Source organism: Centroberyx affinis, unplaced genomic scaffold (genome assembly GCF_046629955.1).
Source record: "Centroberyx affinis isolate AG114_WGS23_722 - 3 ecotype Tasmania unplaced genomic scaffold, CSIRO-AGI_Caff_v1 ptg003732l_1, whole genome shotgun sequence".
Lineage (NCBI taxonomy): Eukaryota > Metazoa > Chordata > Actinopteri > Beryciformes > Berycidae > Centroberyx > Centroberyx affinis.
The window spans coordinates 15,768-25,000 of record NW_027281611.1 but is presented as its reverse complement, the minus strand read 5'-3'; positions in this window follow the sequence as shown (position 1 = coordinate 25,000).

The window sequence follows — 9,233 nt, the reverse complement described above, 5'->3', positions numbered from 1 at the left end:
GGGGTGAGAGGAGGGTTTTACTGGAAGTTCATCTCACAGCAGACGATCAAAGAACTCGGCCTTCTGCAACCAGAGTCACAAAAAACCCACAGAGAGAGAAAGAGAGAGAAAGAGAGACAGAGAGAGAGAGAGAGAGAGGGGAAGAGAGAGAGAGAGAGAGAGAGAGAGATAATAAAACGGAGGGAGAAGTGAAGCGTATTGTCTTGCCTTCAGTCCTGTGGAAACGACATGAGAAGATCTGAGGCTTTACAGACAGAAGGAAGTTCATATCCGTGTCTTTCTACCCCCCCATCCCTCCATCCAGTGATCAGTCGCTCGCCCCCTCCTCTCTCTCTCTCTCTCTCTCTCTCTCTCTCTCTCTCTCTCCTCCCTCCCTCCTCCACGTTGGACCGGTGACACGCCGGCGAACAAAGAGGGATTGTGGGAAAAAATGCCGGCACGCCAGCTTGGCCTCGCATGGCCATCAAGCAGAAAGCGTTCCAGTCCAGTCAGTTTGGGACGGAGGTTTTTGCATAATCCCCCACCGCACCCCCCCCCCCCCCCTCCCCGCCTCTCCCATACCCTCCTTAACACACACACACACACACATACACACACACGCACACATATATACAGGGAAAATAACAGAAACACCTAACAAGCTGAAGTGAATGTGGTCGCAAGCTAGTAGAGTTCAGTAAATGATTTATACCAATGATTTTCAACCTTTTCATATCAAGGACACCTAATTTAGTTTACATTTGGGCCACGGACCGTCATTTGATAAGATTTCTGAGAATATCTGAGAATATTTTTATTGTTAGATAAGATTTTGTCCAGAATTCCATGACTATCTGTATTGTAGGTAAAGAGATAACAGGGAAACTATGATCAAAATAATCATTCTTCAACATTCTCTACTTCTTGTAAATTAAATAATGAGGAAGTTTAACAATTCATCAGTTTGCTGGGGACCCCATGGAACCCCCTCAAGGACCCCTGGTGGTCCCCCGGACCCCACATTGAGAACCATTGATTTATACAACAAGCAGGTACTTAATAATAATAATACAAATAAAGTTTATTATCAGTTTTATTGTGTTTTAAAGCCGGTCTTCATGCTGCTCACCTGTTTCCACCTGCACTGTTTACCCTCCGTACCTAGCGGCTAACGTTAGCTAACTGGTTTGGACAAAAGTATTTTCCTTTCAGAAACAATACAAACAATACTGGAGCTCTGCTGTGTCTCCCGGTGCTCAGCGTCTTCTAAGTTTAACGGGGTTTTATGTTTCCACAGCTCACGTCTGACGATAGCCTGGTAAGCCCATCCTGATCACGTGACCTCACATTCTGTTTCGCTCCACGGATCAGTCTGGACTTCTGGCCGCCCACATCGATTTCCTGAAATTGCAATGTAACCGAGCCAATCAGGGACTGCGTCGTAGTTGATGACGTGAAATAGTAATGGCGTCTCCCGAAGCAATGAGCAGTAACCCGGATCGCTGCGGGAAGGACTGAGCCTTATATGGTACGCGCTCTACTCAGTGAGCCACCGGGGCGCCCCAATGTTATTTTTTGGTGTTACACAAACTGCCTTTTATTTGACTTTTCTCTTTGTAAAAACGTCAGAAATCGGTCACTTCTGTAGAAGACATAGCTTGTTTAATCCTTGCTAACGTTACCGTGTTTATCCCGTGTGTCCACTGAACAGCGCACCGTGATGGCGTCACATGTTTTGTTACGCTGATTGGCTGAAGAAGTTTGTCTGTCAAGGCAAACTACTGGGCGGCTAGAAGTCCAGACCGATCCGTGGAGCGAAACAGAATGTGAGGTCACGTGATCAGGATGGTCTTACCAGGCTAGTATGACGAGACACTGAGGAGCAAGACAAACCGCAGAAACACCAGAAGCTTGTCACCTTATTCTCCGATGGGGCGGTGTTTTGATCTGACCGGATGCTCACCGCTTGGATTGGTGGAAATGCAGTGCCTGAATAATAAAAACTTATGTTAGCAAATTTCAAATGCCGTTTTTAAACTGCAAAGAAGTAAAGCCTATTATTGGCAAATTCACATAGTACTCAGTCAGGGTCACAGTCTTTTGGCTAGTGCAGAACTGCTAACGTTAATGTTTACAGTAGCCATCTGTGTCTGCTGTGTTTATGTTACTAACATTAGTTACCGTATCGATACCGTTGAGTTTAGGTATCTATCTATCTATCTATCCATCTATCTATCTATCTATCTATCTATCTGCAGTGTTTCTGTAGTTTGTTGTTTAGTATCTGCCTTTAGTTTGGATGGTGCAGTTTGTCTCAGTTCTCCTGACTCATTAAATAGTTTTACAATTTTTTGTAACCAATGCTTTGTGACTGTTTGTTTTCTGTGGAACTCAGCTAGTTACTTAGTCGGTTAGTTAGTCAGCTAGTTAGATAGTCAGTCAGTCAGTCAGTCAGTCAGTTGGGTAGTTAAACAGTCAGTTAAATAGTTAGTCAGTCAGTTAGGTAGTTAGTCAGTCAGTCAGTCAGTTAGCTAGTCAGTCAGTCGGTTGGTTAGTCGGTTAGTCAGTTAGTTAGCTAGTCAGTCAGTCAGGTCAGTCAGTCAGTCGGTCAGTCAGTCAGTTAGTTAGCTAGTCAGTCAGTCGGTTGGTTAGTTAGCTAGTCAGTCAGTCAGTCAGTCGGTTAGTTAGTTAGTTAGCTAGTCACTCAGTTGGTTGGTTAGTTAGTTAGCTAGTCAGTCAGTCGGTCAGTTAGTTAGTTAGCTAGTCAGTCGGTTGGTTAGTTAGTTAGCTAGTCAGTCAGTCGGTCAGTTAGTTAGTTAGCTAGTCAGTCAGTCGGTCGGTTAGTTAGTTAGTTAGCTAGTCAGTCAGTCAGTCGGTTGGTTAGTTAGTTAGCTAGTCAGTCAGTCATTCAGTTGGTTAGTTAGTTAGTTAGCTAGTCAGTCAGTCGGTCAGTTAGTTAGTTAGCTAGTCGGTCAGTCAGTCGGTTAATTAGTTAGTCAGCTAGTCAGTCAGTCGGTCGATTAGTTAGTTAGTTAGCTAGTCAGTCAGTTAGCTAGTCAGTCAGTCAGTTAGTCAGTCAGTGAGTTAGTTAGTTAGTTAGTTTCCTCATGTTGCTGTGAGAGCTCACATATTAAATTTCAGCACAGAATATTGTTAGTCTCAGCCTCTGCGTTGTCTTTCAGAAACCTGCAGCGGCGTCACACCTGTTTTAAATCTGACAATCTGACAATCTGACAATCTGACACCTGCTGCTGCTGAACTTCAGAAGCAGCCGGTGTCGCCGCCTCAAAAGTTACTTCAAAGTAAAAGTCCTCTTTCATGTGCTGTTTCCATTATTTTGTCCACCTCCTTAATGTTCACACGTTTATTTTCTCCCACCCAGTGCCTTCCCTGCCCCCCCCCCCTCCTGCTAAGGCTGACGGACAGTTCAGAGGACTTGGCGAGACGCAGCCCGACTCAATAGTTCCTTTCAAGGCGGTGATTAAAGATTTCTGCTTTAAGTTGCTCTTTGACGCTTCGCTTTTCCCCCTCCTTCTCGTTCCAAAGCGAACAAAAGGTTTCGGTTTGGAGTCGTTCCCCTCCCACCCCACCCCCTCCTCGCAGTAGAGATGGGTGCTGGGTGGGGGAGGGGGTGGGGGGGGGGTGACCTCTGTGGCGGGTGTGTTGCTCGTCTCAGTTGAATCCGCGGCAGAGCTTCTCGTCTGTCTGACAGGAAGTCTGACGCGTCACAGCGCTGCTGCTCAGATCTGAGAGAAAACAGCTACAGCAGAACTACAGAGCGAGGTCAAAGGTCATCCAGACATTCACCTTCACTGTAAACCTACTATTCCTCTGTACCTTCATGCACACTGAGGGAAGGATGACGGTTTTAGTTTTTCTTTGAAACCACAGCAGCCGGAATCCAAATCTTTAACATGAAGAAGAAAACTAAAGTCCCTCTCAGATGAGCTGAAGGGACCTGCTGTCAACCTCCTGTCGACAAACATCAAATTAGAGCAATTTTGAATAGAACATTTTTTAAATTTATTAAAAAGTCTCACTGAAACCTAAAGATACAGAATGAATATTACATGTTATGAAATGTTTGCCAGTGAGACGATATACAGCAATAAGTGAGTAAAGGAAGCAAATCATTTTACTAACTAGATTTTTCTGTTATTAGACTTTTGTACTTTAATAAAAACTTCTTTAATTTCCACTCCTCTGTGAGAGAAAAGAGCGCTTTGTGTAGATGTGGGGCCAAAAGTGAATTTTGAACTAATTCAGTGTAAAATACGTTAGTGTCTGAAAAAAAAGCCTGGTAGTGAAACCATCTTGTCTCAGACTCGTCAAGCTTATTTCAGGATATTTGTAGTTGAGTTGCCTCCTGCTCAGGCAGATCATCTCACTGGGTTCAGTAAATTTGACTCTTTTCAGGATAATGTAACTGGTTTCAAGACGTTCGCCTCAAACAAAGAAAATTGTCTTAAAACAAGTTTCTTGTCTGAACGCCTAATTCTTCATTTTGTGATGAAAGACGTCATGTTGCCATGAATCAGGTGAAATTTTCCGCTTCACCCCCTCCTTCCTCCTATCTCTCTTTCTCTTTTCTGCTACGTTATACTGGATTGTATTTTATACTTTCTTCTATTTGTTTGAATTATCTGATTTAATAAAGTTTAAATAACATAAATAAATACTGAGTGAGATCATTTGACTAAAAATATAATGAAATCAGGTTGATAAGCCCGATACAAGATAATATTATCTGTTATTTCTTGCAGGGACGAAAGAGTTTTTTTTATACCATGTAAAGCACTGTCTGTAAGAAGTGCGATAGAAATAAAGATTATTATTGTTATTATTAAATAATTATGAATGTCCTGAAGGAGGCCGGACAGGATCCCAGCCAAACAGAGGAAAACTTTCGAAAAATATTACTGTGACAAATCTTTCTCAGTCTAAACATTAAAGATGCTTTTTAATAAGATTACTGTGCTGCTGCTGAGGGAAAACAGAGACACAAGAGTCAGTCAAACTACCAGCGATGTTTTATTTAGACATTTTATTTGTAGAAAAAGAGTTCACCACCTTTTCAGACTGATATAAATATATGAGATTCATTGTATAGATCATAGTAACTAGTATCAAACTAAGGGAAGTTCTTTAGATACTGGCTTTTAATCATAAATTAATATTTTACTGATATGATCTTTGTTTCTATTAATGGATGTTTGCCTTGTAATGATCCCTGACTGGAGGTCAGATTCCTCCCTCTTATTAAACCACATGATAATGAGAGTTGATCCTGGGAGACGAGGCGGTTCAGTTCAGACCAGCAGCTGAGCAGCAGCATCAGGTGATTCACTTCAGGTCGGATTTGGCCGCTGCTGCGGCGGACTCAGAGTTTTACTGTTTCTGAGCTGTAGAGGTTACCCAAAGGATTTGCATGCTGAGATGAAGCAAAGAGCTAAAAAAAACAATTTCATTTTTTTCCTGTTTTGGCGTAATGAGGTGTAAATTGCTTCTTGGGAGAGTAATGAATTACGGAGTGTCATACTTTACAAAATAAATCGGTGTGTTTCCTCCTTATTTCATTTTTCCCCTGTCTCCTGCTCTTTGTGTTGTATAATTTTATAATCAGAGTGTCAGGCAGCGAGACATAATGACACATCATTTCCTATTAAGGCTCAGCAGAAAGCCATTTGTGTGGCGAGAAGAAACCAGAGGATCAGTCAGACACCAACACACCTTAACCTTTATTTATAACGTTTAATAACCTTTATTTATAACGTTTAACAACCTTTATTTATAACTTTTAATAACCTTTATTTATAACGTTTAATAACCTTTATTTATAACGTTTAAAAACCTTTATTTATAACTTTTAATAACCTTTATTTATAACCTTTAATAACCTTTATTTATAACCTTTATTAACTTGTATTCATCCAGGAAAATTCTGAGCTCCAGGCTCTTTTTCCACCCTGCTGTACATTCACACTGGGATCTGCCCAGTACAACCAGTCAGTTAACCCAGTTATTGTTGCTTTTGACTAAACTTTACTGGACCTCGTTCACAGTTGAATCTGTCACGTGTGTCGCCCCCTGCTGGTCGGAGCACGGGACGAGTCTCAACAAGTTCCTCTTGTAAGAGCAGGGCGGCTTTTTATTTTGTTCACAAAACAATGAAAAATACATTTTGGAGGCAAGTTATGTTATTTGGTAAAGCAAGTTAACAGCCTGTCATACACAGCTGAACACCTACCTAACCACTGTCACCAAATAATTTTTTCAGAACTTTGAATGGTTAATCTACAGTGAAATATGTTTTCTACTGGATAAAAAAGTTAAGTTAAGTTAAGTTAAGTTGAGACGGATGGGAGAAAATGTTAAATTTTTGCTGCCAACAGAACTGTTGTCCACAAGGGGGCGCTGTGTTGTCGCGCTGTCAAAAATCAATAAGTCAAATGTGAATGTGACATAACCAGTACCATCACTCCATTCATCCTTCCTTCCTTCCTTCCTTCCATTCTTCCTTCCATGCTTCCTTCCATCCTTGCTTAACTTGGTAAGACAGGAAGATATGTATCCATCCATCAGGGGTCAACAGCTGGGCTTTTATTTTGACAAGAATATGGAGGAACATGTGACCTGGAACTCTGGCTCCTCCCACTGCTGGCCTCGGTGCCCTGATTGGTCCGTGGATCTGTCCGTCTCTCTGAAGATGAAAGAACTGTGGAGACTGGAAATCAAATTTTCTCACTCAGGAAACTCCAACCTGGCTTCCATTAGCTGTGTGTGTGTGTGTGTGTGTGCGTGTGCGTGTGTGTGTGTGTGTGTGTGTGTGTGTGTGTGTGTGTGTGTGTGTGTGTGTGTGTGTGATCTCAGCTGTCATCCGTGCCGACTCATTAGAATCACTAATTATCCTCCAGCTTGAGTTACAGCATCGCTCTGGCAAGAGGCACACACACACACACACACACACACACACGCACACACACACACACACGCACGCACACACACACACACACACACACACACACACACACACACACACACACACACACAGCCCCATCACCACTACACTCACACATCACTCCATTCATAGATTTTCATAGATTTTCATTCATAGATTTTTACTTCACATGTTTCATTTTTCTTAGTGTGCTCTTCAGTGCAGAGTGTGAAGTTGCTGGTTGTGTTTCAGTGCAGTATTTGGTTGCTGGTTGCTTGAATGCAGAATGTTTGGTTGCTGGTTCTTTCAGCACAGAGTGTTTGGTTGCTGGTCGTTTGAATGTAGAGTGTTTGGTTGCTGGTTGTTAGAGTGCAGAGTGTTTGGTTGCTGGTTGTTAGAGTGCAGAGTGTTTGGTTGCTGGTTGTTTGAATGTAGAGTGTTTGGTTGCTGGTTGTTTCAGCACAGAGTGTTTGGTTGCTGGTTGTTTGAATGCAGAGTGTTTGGTTGCTGGTTGTTAGCGTGCAGAGTGTTTGGTTGTTGGTTGTGTTTCAGTTCAGAGTGTTTGGTTGCTGGTTGTTAGCGTGCAGAGTGTTTGGTTGCTGGTTGTTTCAGCACAGTGTTTGGTTGCTGGTTGTTTCAGCACAGTGTTTGGTTGCTGGTTGTTAGCGTGCAGAGTGTTTGGTTGTTGGTTGTGTTTCAGTTCAGAGTGTTTGGTTGCTGGTTGTTAGCGTGCAGAGTGTTTGGTTGCTGGTTGTTTCAGCACAGTGTTTGGTTGCTGGTTGTTAGAGTGCAGAGTGTTTGGTTGTTGGTTGTGTTTCAGTGCAGTGTTTGGTTGCTGGTTGTTAGAGTGCAGTGTGTTTGATTGCTGGTTGTTAGAGTGCAGAGCGTTTGGTTGCTGGTTGTTAGAGTGCAGAGTGTTTGGTTGCTGGTTGTTAGAGTGCAGAGTGTTTGGTTGCTGGTTGTTAGAGTGCAGAGTGTTTGGTTGCTGGTTGTTAGAGTGCAGAGTGTTTGGTTGTTGGTTGTTAGAGTGCAGAATGTTTGGTTGCTGGTTGTTAGAGTGCAGTGTTTGGTTGCTGGTTGTTAGAGTGCAGAGTGTTTGGTTGCTGGTTGTGTTTCAGTGCAGTGTTTGGTTGCTGGTTGTTAGAGTGCAGAGTGTTTGGTTGTTGGTTGTGTTTCAGTGCAGTGTTTGGTTGCTGGTTGTTAGAGTGCAGTGTGTTTGATTGCTGGTTGTTAGAGTGCAGAGCGTTTGGTTGCTGGTTGTTAGAGTGCAGAGTGTTTGGTTGTTGGTTGTGTTTCAGTGCAGTGTTTGGTTGCTGGTTGTTAGAGTGCAGTGTGTTTGGTTGCTGGTTGTGTTTCAGTGCAGTGTTTGGTTGCTGGTTGTTAGAGTGCAGAGTGTTTGGTTGCTGGTTGTGTTTCAGTGCAGTGTTTGGTTGCTGGTTGTTAGAGTGCAGTGTGTTTGGTTGCTGGTTGTTAGAGTGCAGAGTGTTTGGTTGCTGGTTGTTAGAGTGCAGAGTGTTTGGTTGCTGGTTGTTAGAGTGCAGAGTGTTTGGTTGCTGGTTGTTAGAGTGCAGAGTGTTTGGTTGCTGGTTGTGTTTCAGTGCAGTGTTTGGTTGTTGGTTGTTAGAGTGCAGAATGTTTGGTTGCTGGTTGTTAGAGTGCAGAGTGTTTGGTTGCTGGTTGTGTTTCAGTGCAGTGTTTGGTTGCTGGTTGTTAGAGTGCAGAGTGTTTGGTTGTTGGTTGTGTTTCAGTGCAGTGTTTGGTTGCTGGTTGTTAGAGTGCAGAGTGTTTGGTTGCTGGTTGTTAGAGTGCAGAGTGTTTGGTTGCTGGTTGTTAGAGTGCAGAGTGTTTGGTTGCTGGTTGTTAGAGTGCAGTGTGTTTGGTTGCTGGTTGTTAGAGTGCAGAGTGTTTGGTTGCTGGTTGTTAGAGTGCAGAGTGTTTGGTTGCTGGTTGTTAGAGTGCAGAGTGTTTGGTTGTTGGTTGTTAGAGTGCAGAATGTTTGGTTGCTGGTTGTTAGAGTGCAGAGTGTTTGGTTGCTGGTTGTGTTTCAGTGCAGTGTTTGGTTGCTGGTTGTTAGAGTGCAGAGTGTTTGGTTGTTGGTTGTGTTTCAGTGCAGTGTTTGGTTGCTGGTTGTTAGAGTGCAGAGTGTTTGGTTGCTGGTTGTTAGAGTGCAGAGTGTTTGGTTGCTGGTTGTTAGAGTGCAGAGTGTTTGGTTGCTGGTTGTTAGAGTGCAGTGTGTTTGGTTGCTGGTTGTTAGAGTGCAGTGTGTTTGGTTGCTGGTTGTTAGAGTGCAGAGTGTTTGGTTGCTGGTTGTTAGAGT